The following is a 16,697-nucleotide window of genomic DNA, read 5'->3' as shown; positions in this document are numbered from 1 at the left end:
GTCGGACACGTGGTTCACGACCCCAAGTGTCGGACACGTGGTTCACGACCCCAAGTGTCGGACACGTGCTTCACGACCCCAAGTGTCGGACACGTGCTTCACGACCCCAAGTGTCGGACACGTGCTTCACGACCCCAAGTGTCGGACACGTGCTTCACGACCCCAAGTGTCGGACACGTGCTTCACGACCCCAAGTGTCGGACACGTGCTTCACGACCCCAAGTGTCGGACACGTGCTTCACGACCCCAAGTGTCGGACACGTGGTTCACGACCCCAAGTGTCGGACACGTGGTTCACGACCCCAAGTGTCGGACACGTGGTTCACGACCCCAAGTGTCGGACACGTGGTTCACGACCCCAAGTGTCGGACACGTGGTTCACGACCCCAAGTGTCGGACACGTGCTTCACGACCCCAAGTGTCGGACACGTGCTTCACGACCCCAAGTGTCGGACACGTGCTTCACGACCCCAAGTGTCGGACACGTGCTTCACGACCCCAAGTGTCGGACACGTGCCTCGTGGTCTCTCACCTGGAGAGGTTTCTGCGGGTTCTACCCCCCCCCCACTCCCCCTCCAGGCCGGCCTGAGACCAGGCTTGACTTGTGAGAGCTTGGTCCACCAGGCTGTTGCTTGGAGCGGCCCGCAGGCCCACATATCCACCACAGCCTGATTGCTCCGGCACTTTTTGTAGAAAACTCGTCAGTGTTTCTTGAAGAATTCCACTTTTGTTCCGGCATTATTATTTTTTTTAACAATTGCAAGCAATAATTTCCGTGTGCATATTTCTATCTAATATTTTCCAGGTGTAAAAGTAGCACCCGAGGCTTGAGGACGCTGTAGCCTGAGTTACGGCGGGCACTCTGCCCCCACACACTGGTCAGCTGTACCTGCACTCAGTTCCTAGAGTGCTTTTACTTCACAAGCCCGGCCTGGGCCCACTAACATGCTTAACAGGAAGACAGAATGAGCGTACTGGAGGCAGGACTGGGAGGCAGGTGGGAGTGTACTGGAGGCAGGTGAACTCCTCCACCCGCAGGAGTTCCTGGGGGTGGAGGCCTGGTCGAGGACCGGGCCGCGGGGACACTAAAAAGCCCCGAAATCATCTCAAGATAACCTCAAGATAAGAAGGTGGGAGTGTACTGGAGGCAGGTGGGAGTGTACTGGAGGCAGGTGGGAGTGTACTGGAGGCAGGTGGAGCATAAAGAACTGGATCTCACTCCCCCGTAGTGCATGAGAGGTAAGCCCTGAGAAGGAGGAGGTGCGTGTAGTGGGAGCGGCTCCCAGGTGGAGCAGTGATCAACATGCAGGTGGGAGACGGGGCGCCACCGTACCCCATCTACAAGTGCTGCCTGCTGGCCAACATACCTCCCCACGAGAACACTATACACACATATACTCTCCTCACGAGTGTATGTCATGGCTGTACGTGACGGCAGTAGGTGAGCACACTGTGCACTTGGTGTCAGCCTCGCCACTGATAACCCACACCACACAGGTAACATCCTGCATAGTCGGGCCGGCTAGCACACCATCCATGCGCTACACTAGTTATTAGGAGAGAGAGAGAGAGAGAGAGAGAGAGAGAGAGAGAGAGAGAGAGAGAGAGAGAGAGAGAGAGAGAGAGAGAGACAGAATGGATTGATAGATAGATAGATAAACATATGGTTGCTGCCACATTGTCAACCATGGTAACAGGAATCGGTGTCGAGATGAGCGAGCCACCACGACAAATGTTGAAGGTGAGGGAGGCGTTGTTGGCGGAGTGAGGCCAGTAGAACCCGACACCCAACTACCTGCTGTCTGTGAGCGTCGGCGGCCCCTGGGTACACGCCTCACAGGTCCTCCCAGGACCGCTGGCCAGTGCTGGCGAGGTAGCCAGCCACAATATTCAAGGTAGGTCTCATGGGATGGAAGTCTCGCTGGAAAGGGGAATTGCAATGGAAAGGGGGAGTGGGGAAGGATGGGACACATGTTACAGGCTAGCTGGAAGGATGGGACACATGTTACAGGCTAGCTGGAAGGATAGGACACATGTTACAGGCTAGCTGGAAGCGATGAACCTGTTTCCAGACGCTGGAGACGTATCTCCCTGGTAGGTGAAGAATGCCCAGGCTGCCAGTTACATTGTATCTCCGTGGCCACTATCAAGAACCAATATCACCTGGTCGTTCCCGGCATACCCGACCCACACGGCCAGTATCTTGCTCCCTCCAGGTATTAACAAAGGTTCCAGCACACCTCACTTTTGAGGGTTAGGGTAGGGTAGTACAAGTAGGGTAGTACAAGCCTTCAGTGAGGCAAACCTCACTCAGGTTTGACGTGAGAATTGAGAGCTTCGGCCCTACACCTGCACGTCACACACCTGTTCCTTCTCCCGGGCCCTGGACTAACATGTAGGACAGATGTAAATGTATATAAACTAGATAGCATTGTAAATAAACATAAAAACAATAATAATAATACGAGTACGAAATCAAACTTGAGACATGTTGAGAAACAGCGCCAGTGGTCGGCTGGGACCTTCCTACCCTTCAACCCGACACACACTCTACCTACACCACCACTCTGCCTACACCACCACTCTACCTACACCACCACTCTGCCTACACCACCACTCTACCACCACCCAACACTCACGTGACAACCACACCACCCAATAAAACTAGGCCTATGACCCAAAGTAAAGGGGTCTGTTTAGGTTCTTTTTCGAGTCCGTCCGCGCAAGGAGTTCAATCATGGCATGACTGATTAGCAACATAGATTTACATTTCTCTATAACTTCCTCTTCTCCTACGCCCTCTACAGTATGCTCTCACTCGCCCTTTCCATTTCTCCCACCCACACTTTTTAGAAAACCCCCCAGCTAGGCACATTAAACAAATACTCAACATTGTACAGGTCATCCTGGCTGAAACTGACAAGATTTCCAGCACCTGACTGGCTGGTAACGTCCCCAAAGCCTCCCCCTCCCCACTCCCCCCCAGTGTCTCCAGAAGAGTGCTGGGAACATAAGACCTTAACAACATACGCGATGACTGCCACCTTATGAAACACATAACCATTGCAGAGGTCCAAAAACAATTATGGGTTTCCAGAACAAGGCGCCGGGCAACAGCAAGATAAATAAGATGGTATTAACCAACCTACCAGTGGTAGGTATTAACCTACCACTCCATCAAAACACTTTTATAGTAAATGCAGCTCTTGCATCTGGACTATTCCCCACACACTTCAAGAATGCCACAATAAGATTAATCCCCAAGCCAGGTAAACCCCCAACCCAAACTGAAAATTACAGGTCAATTTCCCTCCTCGAAGTACCAGGCAAAATATTTGAAAAAAAAATAATCAATCAAAGACTTGTGAAGTACATGGAAGAGGAAGAGAATTATAACACCAGGCAACATGGGTTTAGAAACCGCAGAGGGGCCCCATACAGCTATAGTCCTGATTTACCAGCATATAGCCAACGCAGTGTCGAAAAAAGATCAGTATAATATAGTACGCCCTTGCTAAGGCTGCAGTAAATAAAGACAGTATTGAAGGGAATCTTGAGTTATCAAACAGGTCCCTTAAAAGTGTCATTAGACGAGAACTCCTGGATGGATTTGAAGAAAGTAGAACAGTGCAAACTGGAACTAGCAGGTCCATTGTTCATCACAATGAAATGTGTGAAGTAAAACATGTGTATGGGGCAAGTAACAAAGTCAGTAGACTAACAGATGTTGTCACAGCTCGTATAAGACTTGGCTACAAGTATCTCTGGCAATTCGGCTTGTATAGGGATCTAGATGAAGTAAAGTGTAAAATGTGTGGACAAAGACAGGGACATACACTCGAACACTGTATCTTGTATTGTAGTAAAAATGAGCCATTTAGAGATAAATCTAAGAAATAAATCTGTATGATATGGCACCCTATCTCATTACCATGGATAAATTACCTGAAATCCTTGCACTGTATCCATATTTCGACAGTAGATAAACGACATATGAGATTCAGAAGCAAGTAGTGTATTGTGAAGACTAATAATAAAAAGAAGCTCCCCTATGACTGTAATATCTCCATTGGTCAAACTATTATGTATTAGCGATAAAACCTACCATTAATGTATAATGACTTACTGTAAATATATAGCTCTTGAAATAGCACTCTCTCTATAACTAGCTGACATTGTAACTATAAGGTGTGAAGGATAGATGAAATTGTTTATGTAATAATCTAAGATGAGGTCTGATAAAGACCTTTTGTGCCCTCTGTAATGCTTTTTGCGCTACCGCTCACAGGATGAGTATGGGGTGCACAATAAACTAGTCGCCTCCGGCAGCAACAAAAAATCCATCAATCCCAGCACCTCCTCTCAGATTAATTACCATCGACCAGGTCCTCGGTAAGATCACTAATATGAAAAGAGTGGAAGAGGGGCTTGTAAGACATCGATCCTTACACTGCGCTTACTTTCTTACCAGATGCTGGTGGCCTCTTCCCAACTTGTTTACTGAAATTTAAGCCCACAATGGGAAGAGGGACTATTCCCGCCAGACTTGGGCTAGGCCTCGGCATAAGTATGGCCACCCAGATTGATACACACACGGGAGACATCTCCCGTCACGCAGGGTGCAGTCGCACCTCCACAGATCTCCAGTATCATCTATTGATACTGGAAATGGCTCAAAAGGGCCACCACTTATGGGCTATTCATGCCCGTGCCACCTTTTGGGTGGCTTAATCTTCTCTCTCTCTTGATACACAGCACAGAGTACCACAACACTGTACACGGCTCATCACGCAGTCTACCACACTACCTGGTCCTTGTAACCTGCGCCAGACTTCACCAAGCAGGCACACCAACAACCCGTCCTCGACTCTAGTCCATTACATCCAGCGGTCAACCCCACAGACGCATTCATAAATTTTAACATGTTGTTCATTCAAAACAAGAATTTTCTCAAATATAAATTAATATTATAATATATTAGCATATTGTGTATATATATAGGCATAGGATAGGTTAAGTTAGGTGTTTAAGTTCTGTTCGCGATAATTTGTATTTGTAGTACGTGGGTGAAGCATTTATAGCGTTGTGATTCGAACAAAATTCGTCAGTGAAGCACTTGTTCCGGATATGTTCGAACGTCAGCAGTTGTGAGTCGTGTGTAAACCGCTTTTCATTCATAAACAGCTGGGGTTTGGCGGGTGCATGGAATCACTTTTGGATCTTTGTTTGGAGGACGGGCTGACATCAACCACTCACCAACCCTGTACACACCTGATAATAAGTTAACGAGCCCTGACGCACTACGAGCTTGTTTATAACAATAATAATCTCGAGTCGTGAAGTTTCGAAGCTCGTAAAGGGTTTAATAAATGTAAACAAAGCTGCCATGACTGTTCAAAGATGTTGAGGTGTCGTAAGTGGTGGAGTAAATGGTTGACGGTGCAGGCTAGAGAGACCCGGGTCCCTGTAACCTAGACCTCGCCGGGTGAAGAATGCTCACCGACACCTGTGGCGGGAAGCCTCGTGCACAAACCTTACTAACTTTACCTTAGACTCTGGCACACTTTTCGAGGTAAACACCATCAAACACAGGTTGTGTAGATTATTATGTATTACATGTTAATGACAATTACATGGACATTTACGCATATGTATGTAATTATGAGTTTACTGCCTCGCTTTTGTAAGTAGAGTCGATATATTCAACATTTCAGTGGTTCCTAGTTATCAACTGATCATCTGTGTAGCACTGTACCTAAAAGTCAGTAAGTATATAATGAGACACAAGTAATGCTATAAATGGCGGGAGAGCTTGTGATTGGCTAATTTGTAATTTGATTGGTGATTGTAATTTGGCGGGAACAGGTCACGTGACGAGGTGCGCGCGCCAGGCGGGTTGGGGGCCGAGAGAATGATTAATGTGGCCCTGAGGAATGAAGGAAGTACTGGTTCTTGTTGCCATATTGGTCCCCGCCGACACTCTCAGTGTGTTACACTGGCCCCCCTTCACCCACCCATCATATAACATCCTCCTACGACACTAGAATTAACAGTGGCCACCTGTAATTATATTTATACGATGCTTAAACTGATCTGACGCTCACGGATATGGGAAAATAAGCATTAAAACATGTTTTCTTTCGTGGAAATTTCGATTCTGCATGCAGTAGTTATCCAGGACAAGGAACGTTGCAGAATAACAAAGACTGGGATGATTGGGTTACTCGAGTAATTCTCCGCAGTTGCCTATCATAATACTCTTTACCTAACTGATTCCCGCCAGTTTTATACTACTTGGTTTATGTAAGATCCAGAGAGAAGTGACATGCCAAATTAGTAGACACCAGTCCGTTGTTGGAATTATTATTATTAACATCTTTATTGACAAAATTAATTACAATTTTGCCTAATCTGAGGATTTTGATAGTCTTATTAAAGTGAGGATAATGAGAGCTGGGAGCAGCCAGCACGTCAGTAGTCCGGTACACAGAAGGCCAACACACTTTACATTTATTAGAAACAAGCTACACGGACGAGGAAAATATGTGTACATCCAATAAATAACAGCAGTTATCTCAAACTCGGTCATTTACTCCACCCAAGCCTATTCTTGGAAGCTTGGTTGTGAAGGAGGCCGCCGCCACACCAGGCGGCGCCTCCCGCCCTCCCAAACAGCCTCGCTGTTTTAAACAAAACAAAAATTTTTCCCAACAATTCTTCGCCGCACCAATTTGGATCATAAGACACCGAGGAGACCAGGCCAGGGACCAGCTGGTCATGGGGACGGCCGGCTCTAATTTACGACCCATTCCCAGCTTATTATACTCTGGCTGGAAGCCTGAGGCCAGTTTTTTTTGCTCTCGCTTGTCAGGGAGCTGTGAGTGTGTGAGAGGTTCTTCACATGTGTTTCACCATATATGGATGTCTATAGATGAATACTGTGTAGCATTCATATATACACACCCTGATGCTTCCACACATGTTGTTCTGTTTAAGGCTGCTGTATTTATTTTATTATTATTATTTATTGATTTATATATGTGTATATATACATATACATCTATACATACATACACACATATATATATATACGCAGTTTTTTTCAAGTATTGGGGGGAGGGATTTCTGATTCGTATTTCATCTGGGTATTATATACTGATGCTCACACTCACTACTGACAACACAACTTAGCTGATCAGGTATTTTTTGCGGGAACTTGTCGAGGTCTCTCTTTAAAATAATTTATTTATGCGACAATATTGTGTGTACCAGTAAAGAAATAAAAGCGGCTTGATAATTACCAATCTCTAGTGATGACGGGACTAAGTGAGGTGGATTACGTCACGTTAACCAGTATCCTTCTTAGCAGTAACAATTTATATTGAGGCTCGTCCTGTGTGACTAACTTGCATACATTACAAGGAAAATGAGGCAAAATCCCAGCCGTGCAGGAACTGGGCTCCAAGCATGGCCTGGAGTTAACTGTACTTCAAGTACAGTTAACTGTGGCCATGTTGGGCCCGTGGCACAAGCCAACCGGGCTGTGGTGGGTATGTGGGCCTGCGGGCCGCTCCAAGCAACAGCCTGGTGGACCAAACTCTCACAAGTCAAGCCTGGCCTCGGGCCGGGCTTGGGGAGTAGAAGAACTCCCAGAACCCCATCAACCAGGTATATGTGGGCCTGCGGGCCGCTCTAAGCAACAGCCTAGTGGACCAAACTCTCACAAGTCAAGCCTGGCCTCGGGCCGGGCTTGGGGAGTAGAAGAACTCCCAGAACCCCTTCAACCAGGTATATGTGGGCCTGCGGGCCGCTCCAAGCAACAGCCTAGTGGACCAAACTCTCACAAGTCAAGTCAGGCCTCGGGCCGGGCTTGGGGAGTAGAAGAACTCCCAGAACCCCATCAACCAGGTACCCTGGTTGCTAGGTCGGCCTATGACTCAGGCCCAACAGGCCAATGAGAACATTGGTTAGTTCTCATTACCCCGTGTAATTCTCAGCCAAGCGTGACCAGGCGCCAGGAATAAGATGGGACCCAGGAGTCTGGGAAGAAAGTCATTCTCACCGTCACGTCGGCTGCTATAACCCGCCTCATTCATAATAATTTCGATACCTAACCCTCATTAAGTAGAATCCCTCATTTAGTTCGATTCTTGAGATAAGACCCAAATAATGGTCCACCAGTATTTTAATTTTTTAACTGCAAGGTTCGCCCTGTGGCTTAGCCTCGCCCTGGGGGAGCCGGTCGGCTGAGCGGACAGAACACTGGACTTGTGATCCTGTGGTCCCGGGTTCGATCCCGGGCGCCGACGAAAAACAATGGGCAGTTTCTTTCACCCCTGATGCCCCTGTTACCTAGCAGTAAAACAGGTACCTGGGTGTTAGTCAGCTGTCACGGGCTGCTTCCTGGGGGTGGAGGCCTGGTCGAGGACCGGGCCGCGGGGACACTAAAGCCCCGAAATCATCTCAAGATAACCTCAAGATAGCATAAAGAAGCACGAGGCTTCATACCCAAGGCCAACTAGTGATCCGGAGCCTATTGCTTTACAACCCGTCCTCAGGCCAGGCTCATCCAGCCCGTCCTCCAAACAAAGATCCAAAAGTGATTCCATCCACCCGCCAAACCCCAGCTGTTTATGAATGAAAAACGGTTTACACACGACTCACAACTGATGACGCTCGAACACTTCCAGAACAAGTGCTTCACTGACGACTTGTGTTCGAGCCACAACGCTGTAAATGCTTCACCCACGTACTACAAATACTCACAAACACAAGCTAAATACCTAAGGTCGAGAAGGACACTGACGGGTTCCTGGAGGATGTGTTACTTCAGCCAAGTTGTGGTGACTCCCACAACAGTCCTGTCGATCATGTCATCACCAGGACAGTCTGGCCCCTGTCTTTGTTGCCAGGGTGGACTCTTGAAACAGGTCTCGCAAGACAGGTGAGTGACCGTCCACCCTGGGGGTCAACAAGACAGGTGAGTGACGCCAACTATGGAACAAGGTGCAGGTGCAGCTAAGTGTCACCTAACAAGTAATGACCAACACGGTCACTCACAGCAGCAGCAGCAGCAGGGGCAACAGCAGCAGCAGCAGGGGAGGCCCTATGAGCTGTGAGCCAGCGACTTGCCGGAAACGCTGCACGTATTAGTGGCTTTAGGTATTGTATGTACTAACTCTATCTATAAATCCAACAGTATGTTTGTAACTCATCCTTTATGTATGTACTTTTACCTGAATAAACATTTGAATATGGGTGGAATGCGTTACGCCATGGTCCAGGAATATCCCGCTAGGATTCATCCTTAATTAATATGCTGTGATCCCCTGGAGAGAGAACTGTTATTGTGGCGCTGCTCCCGCGCTCCCCTGGGCCGCTGGACCCACCTCATGTACTCTACATCTTAACCCGGGCAGGAATTTCACCGCACACAAAGGGTAGGGAGGGCGGTGGAGCCCCCTCGTGGCGGGCCGCTATGGAAGCTTAAGACGGCTGGTTTTGGGAATACTGTCCTGCCACGCTTGGCCCTTACTACACGGCCTCCATGTTGCCCATATCGGCGTGACTGTCAACATCGACTGTTGAGTGGCGGGAAGTGTACGGTGTAGTTGAGGCGGCTTGTGTTAGGGTAATGCAGTAGTGTAGGCTGTATCAGTGTGAGGAGCGTGGGGACACTATGGCGGCACCCTATTGTGGGGATTATCCTGATTGGTACGCCTCCTTGGTACCCGACGGGGCAGCTTTATCGCCACATACCAACCATCAACCATAATCACGCCACTGTCCCGGTGTGAATGTTACCTACATAATGTAATGAGTTCAATTCCAGTAAATAACCATCCAGCGTGAGAGGCCATGGACGCCGCCTGTCACAGCGGCCAGGCGGCGCTCCCCAGGGTGCAGGCGGATGCCACTGATGGGTCTGCTCAACACCAGAGTGGATGGGGCGGGGGGCGGGGAAGGGGGCGAGGTCCTCTTTATGAAAGATGAAACCTGTGAGGGTATTCATGACACGCCGGGCGATTCATCCCCATGGACAGGTCTCGGCTCTCGTATTTCAAGACTATTGTGCTTACACATTACACGAGTGGAGGTCACCAGACCTCGATCCCCCTGCCAGTACCCGTAACTCGCCTACCAGTACCCGTAACTCGCCTACCAGTACCCGTAACTCGCCTACCAGTACCCGTAACTCGCCTACTAGTACCCGTAACTCGCCTACTAGTACCCGTAACTCGCCTACCAGTACCCATAACTCCCCATAAGAGCTCCCCCCATGAACCTCCAGTAATCAGGGTGATGTCACCCAAATAATATGCCAACCGGGCCCATCAAAGCCGCTACTAGCCGACAAGACCAAGGCAGCAATTGAACTCATAAACAACTTTGAGAAGCAATGGAAAATTAGCACCAACAAACAAAAGTTCCAGATAATACACGTTGCGAAAAGAAACCCGGACCCCATCATCCTTGACAACCAGCCGATCCAATATGCGGAGGTAGGCAGAATACTGGGACTTATGATAAATAGAACAGGGATACAAATTCATGTAAGGGACCGACTAAACAAAGCCAAAGCAGCCTTAGGAAAACTGAGAAGATTCCGAAGCCTCAGTACTAACATTCAGATCCACCTATATAAGGCTCTAGTTCGGCCGCATCTAGAGTATCCCCCAGTACCACTACACACCATAAAGAAAACTAACATGCAGAAACTGCAAGCAGTACAAAATAAGGCGCTAAGGAGAGCAGCAAAACACCGTCCACCATATGATCAGACAATACAGGAGCTCCATGAACTCCTGAACATACAGCCACTAAACATCAGACTGCAGCACCAAGCCATCAGGGTATGGAACACCATCGAAATGTTAGAGGACCCAATGTTTGAAAGATTACTCCAAGATGAGACGCCCCGCTCCCATAACTGGTGGCCCAAGATGAGACGCCCCACTCCCACAGCTGGTGATCCAAGATGAGACGCCCCGCTCCCACAGCTGGTGGCCCAAGATGAGACGCCCCACTCCCACAGCTGGTGGGCCCAAGATGAGACACCCCGCTCCCATAACTGGTGGCCCAAGATGAGACGCCCCGCTCCCACAGCTGGTGGCCCAAGATGAGACGCCCCGCTCCCACAGCTGGTGACCCAAGATGAGACGCCCCGCTCCCACAGCTGGTAACCCAAGAGCCTCGATTGTCTAGATGAAAACCCCGCCCCACAGTATATAATTCCCAGATGAGATACTGACCAGATATCCTTCCCCCATAATTGGAAAACTGAGTATGTAGGTGTATATGTATGCATATATGTGTGTATATATGTATGAGGAGACGGGCTCTGTGGAGGATATATATATATATATATATATATATATATATATATATATATATATATATATATATATTATTAAATATACATATATATATATATATATATATATATATATATATATATATATATATATATATATATATATATATATATATATATATATATTGGTGTATACTGGCAGCAGGTTTTCTTTCAAACATGTTTCATTGAATATGACCGCATATTCTGTATTTATTATTTTCTGGTTTAGGGCTTCTATCCCTCTAACTATTTTCTTAGCATCAGGGCTTAATTGAAATAGGAGTTCTCCAAAACTCATTTTCGTACTTTTAAGGTGAAGAAAAGAAGTGATTTACTATAGAGTGTATTACACTTATTTGTATAATTTGCACGACGTTTCGAACCTCCATGGTTCATTCTCAAGTGAACAGATCTTACAATACTAGTTGATTTTATACCCGCATTAGGTCAGGTGATAATACAATTAAGGTGAAAACATGGGGGGATACATAAGGGATAAACATAGGGGCTGCAGAAGGCTTATTGGCCCATACGAGGCATCTCCTATCTAAACACAAAGATTAATCCAGTGTAATTGGCCTGTTATGTTGGACATTGTCTTCTGTGTTGGCATCGATATGTTCTTGTCTTGTCCTTACTCTCATGGTGGGTAGAGTAAATAGTTCCGTGATTTGGGTGTTCATGGTAGGTCGCTCTATTCTTATGTGAATTGCCTCAAGAATTTGTAATCTTCTTGAATCTTGGGTTTTGTCTATTATGCAAGTATTCTTGTTCAACATTTCTCTTGTTAGAGTAATGTCATGGGCTTGTCTCATGTGATTCCTAGGGGCACCAGATTGAAGATGGCATGTCAAACGCCTCGTCAGCTTGGTCGACGTCATACCTATGTACTTACATTGAAGGTTACATCCTTCGTGGGGGCAAGTGTACATGTATACAACGCTTGACTGCTGTAGAGGGTTCTCCGTCGGCTTCGGGCTGTTTTTGATAAGGAGTTCGGAAGTCTTCTTGGTTTTGTAGAATATTATCAGGTTTATGTTTTGGTTAGGAGTAGTGCTTTTTACTCCTTTACGGATTATTTCTTTCATTATTCTTTCCTCTTTTATATGTTCACTGTGCATGGTTGATTTGTAATATAATTTTATTGGGGGTGTTGTGGTTTCTGTTCTAGGTTCTGAATTATACCAACGGTCCAAGTGTCTTCTTATAGCAGCGTTTATTTCCGCGTTGCTATATCCGTTGTTCACCAATACCTGAGTTACTCTTTCAAACTCTCTACTCACGTTGCTCCATTCAGAGCAGTGGGTAAGCGCTCGACGAATATAAGCATTGAGAACACTGGCTTTGTATCTTTGGGGGCACTCACTTCTACCGTTCAGGCATAATCCTATGTTGGTGGGCTTGGTATATACGTTGGTGCTTAAAGAGGTTCCTGTTTTTGTTATTAGTACATCCAAGAATGGCAGACTGTTATTTTCACTATTTTCATGTGTAAATCGGAGTACTGACTCTCTCTCTAGGTGTCTTTTTAGGTCAATTAGTTCATCTGAGTCTTTTACTATTACGAATATGTCATCTACATAACGGCAGTATACAGTTGGTTTTTGTCTGCTACTGAAGACCCTATCTTCGATGGTTCCCATATAAATATATATATATATATATATATATATATATATATATATATATATATATATATATATATATATATATATATATATATATATATATATATATATATATATATATTCCCATATATATATATATATATATTATTATATTATTATTATAATCTTCCTGAGCCCGTTATACAGCCCGTCCTCCAAACAAAGACCCCCAAAGACCATTCCATCCACTCGCCAAACCCCATTTGTTTATGAATGATAAACGGTTTACACACGACTCACAACTGATGACGTTCGAACACTTCCGGAACAAGTGCTTCACTGACGACTTTTGTTCCAACCAGAAAGAGGTCCAACGTAGAAAGAGACGCAGACGACGCTACAAAAGAAGGAAAAAGTTAACGGAAATGTTGAAGCAGACACGACTCTCCATACTAAGAAGGAATAATTTAAACAGTGAGATTGAAGAAATCGAACAGTGACTAAAGCATTCATATCAGATTGAAGAATGGCAACTAAACAGAAAGCCATTTAAGAAATATAGAAAAAAAAACAAATATTTCTTCACATATGGTAAATCAAAAGCAAAAACCACTGCCAGTGTTGGACCTATTCGTATTAGTGAAGGTTCATACACTGAGGACGACAAAGAAATTAGTTAAATCCTAAAAAGGCAGTATGAGGACATGTTTAGGACTCCGATACACAGCATGAAAGTGGAAGATCCAGACAACTTCTTTATGCGTGATATCCAAACACCTGTAAATATAACTGATATCAACACGAGCGTGGCAGATTTTGAAAGAGAAATTGACAATATGCCCCATGCACTCGGCCCCGGGTCCAGATTCATGGAATTCAATATTTATAATGAAATGCAAAGTGCCAGTAGCACAGGCACTCAGTATAGTGTGGAGGAAGAGCTTGGACACTTCATTGTACATATAGACTCAAATACAAGTCACAGCTTCGTGTCATCCTTTGCAGATGACACAAAAATCAGCATGAAAATTACCTCTGCTGAAGACATTGAAAACCTACAAGCAGATATTAATAAAATTTTCGACTGGGAAGCAGAAAATAACATACTGTAGAGCAACACCCACATATACTGTAGAGCATCACCCACATATACTGTAGAGCAACACCCCCACATATACTGTAGAGCAACACCCCCACATATACTGTAGAGCAACACCCACATATACTGTAGAGCAACACCCACATATACTGTAGGGCAACACCCACATATACTGTAGAGCAACACCCACATATACTGTAGAGCAACACCCACATATACTGTAAAGCAACACCCACATATACTGTAGAGCAACACCCACATATACTGTAGAGCAACACCCCCACATATACTGTAGGGCAACACCCACATATACTGTAGAGCAACACCCACATATACTGTAGAGCAACACCCACATATACTGTAAAGCAACACCCACATATACTGTAGAGCAACACCCACATATACTGTAGAGCAACACCCACATATACTGTAAAGCAACACCCACATATACTGTAGAGCAACACCCACATATACTGTAGAGCAACACCCACATATACTGTAGAGCAACACCCACATATACTGTAGAGCAACACCCACATATACTGTAAAGCAACACCCACATATACTGTAGAGCAACACCCACATATACTGTATAGCAACACCCACATATACTGTAGAGCATCACCCACATATACTGTAGAGCAACACCCACATATACTGTAGAGCAACACCCACATACTTCAGAGCAACTCTATTTAAAGATAATTCGTCTTGTTTATAGCTTACATAATTACATTCAAGAATATTTCTACAATAAACTAGTACATAAAGCTCTTCCTTCACCTGTACTGAGTAAGACACTCAAAGAGGCTTCTTGTTGAGAACATTTTCCTGGTACGGAAATGTTGAGTGGCGGGCGGCCGGTGCCTGGCTCCCCTCCCTACACCCTTGTAGCCCTGCTGGTGTTGGAGGTATGCTCAGTGTTATAACATGGGACTCGCAACTTCTTATCCCGTGAGTCCTTACGTGTCCCCAAATGTATTTCGAGAGATTCCTGGAGATCCAGTGTGATCCCTAGATGTCCCTAGAGCTCATGCGGGTCCAGGCGGCACGCGGAGGGCCATGTGAGCGTTGAACGTGTGGAGACTCACCTGAAAAAGAAGTGACAGTGATAACACTGTGAACACGTATTTATGAATAGACTAAAAGATTCTTGATTAACTAATGCCACTAGGTGAAAGGAAAGGTGCTGTCCGCTCGGCCGACCGGCTCCCTTGATGTATGTATTGATGTATGTCCAGCTCTCATCTCTAATGAGTCAGTTGCGAAAGAAGTTGTCCAGCTGCTGGGAGAGAGCAAACGTGACACCAATATACAACAAAGATAAGAGAGAGGAGGTACTGATCTACACACCAGTGGCACTCATAACCATCCCCGGCAAAGTACTCGGCGGAAGAATAATAAAAAACATGATTTGTAAAATATGTAGAGATTAGCATGTAAAGAAGCAGCACCTACACAACTTTAGGGAGAGGAAATGATGCCAACTGCTGTAGACAAACTTGGGAGGCGGGTGGAAGTTGGTGAGAAGCTGCCTTACAGGCACGAAGCAGTCACGGCTCATTACTTTACTCGCTAATAAGATATTTTGTGAGGAAATAAGGCAAAAAAAATATATAAGTGTGATGTGAAGATCAGAGCGGCCTGTTGACTCCCTCTGGTGTCATCTTCCACCACTAGACCTCAGTTTTGTCATACAATGAGCTTATTTTAGAGGAAAATGATGTGTATCAACGATCGTAGATTCATTAGCCTAGTGGCTGACCCCGTCGCCCGCTCACAACCAAGGGACCACAAGTTAAATTCCCGCGGCAGGTCATTGATGGTTGTGCATGTTTCCTTTCACCTGATGCTGCTCTTCCTTTAATAGTGACTCGGTACCTGAGGGTTAGACAATTGTTGTGGGTTGCCTCCTGGGGAAGGTTGGCCAAGGAGGATGAGCCCTAGTACAGGCTTCCTGTCCCCGACAAAGAGGAACGACAGAGTAAGGTATTTCTTAGTTGTGTAATTATAAGGTTAGAGAAGTTCTCAGGACCCACCACACAGAACAGTAGATCTCGCCACACGAAACTTTAGTCAGTAAAACCGTGAATAGTGTGTTGTTGTGTGAGATAACCTCCGTGTGTAGCTCATCAATGGTGTGACTTGCTGAGTTGAGCAACTTTTGGGCCCCCCTGTGAGTCTGTGTGACCCGCCCCACCACCACCACTCCCAGCATGGGTGGGTACGCCCCACCACCACTCCCAACATGGGTGGGTACGCCCCACCACTCCCAACATGGGTGGGTATGCTGGCCTCAATAATATCTGGACTTAACTAAACGTCCCGCTTTGTCTGGAGGGACTTCCTTGTTTAGTGAGGTGCCCGCCCCCTCCTCACATGTCCCCACCCTCACACCTTGTGTAGTGACGTGCCCGCCCCTCCTCACACTCACAGCAGACACCTCACACCAAGTATTTGGTGTCCGTGCCTGAGTGAGTGTGAGGGCGGGACTGTTCTTCCTGCTTCTCCACGCTGTCACCTATCCTCCCCCCCCCCTACCCCTTCCCCTTCTTTTTGTGTTTCTTATTTGGCCCGAAGGGGAAATTTATTGGCCAACATCACTCATCCTGTGAGTGAACCCGCCGCCATAGTC

The 16,697-nt window shown here is 46.2% G+C and overlaps 1 protein-coding gene across 5 annotated transcripts in view; it reads right to left on the bottom strand.

The window, feature by feature from the left end:
* Positions 1–16,697, bottom strand: part of LOC123774051 (uncharacterized) — a 78,432-nt gene that overhangs the window by 31,274 nt on the left and 30,461 nt on the right. The window contains exon 2 of one of the 5 annotated variants that reach the window (XM_069318783.1): positions 14,846–15,153. The exons of 3 other annotated variants lie outside the window; for them this stretch is intronic. The gene's annotated coding sequence lies outside the window, so the exon portion shown is untranslated. Of the gene's footprint in view, positions 1–4,807; positions 4,874–14,845; positions 15,154–16,697 lie in introns of those variants that run through there. One more of the 5 variants, XM_069318784.1, reaches the window with a different exon arrangement.

The sequence above is a fragment of the Procambarus clarkii genome, chromosome 91 (genome assembly GCF_040958095.1).
Source record: "Procambarus clarkii isolate CNS0578487 chromosome 91, FALCON_Pclarkii_2.0, whole genome shotgun sequence".
NCBI lineage: Eukaryota > Metazoa > Arthropoda > Malacostraca > Decapoda > Cambaridae > Procambarus > Procambarus clarkii.
Note: the sequence above shows the minus strand (reverse complement) of the source record. Positions and strands in the feature narration are given on the sequence as shown.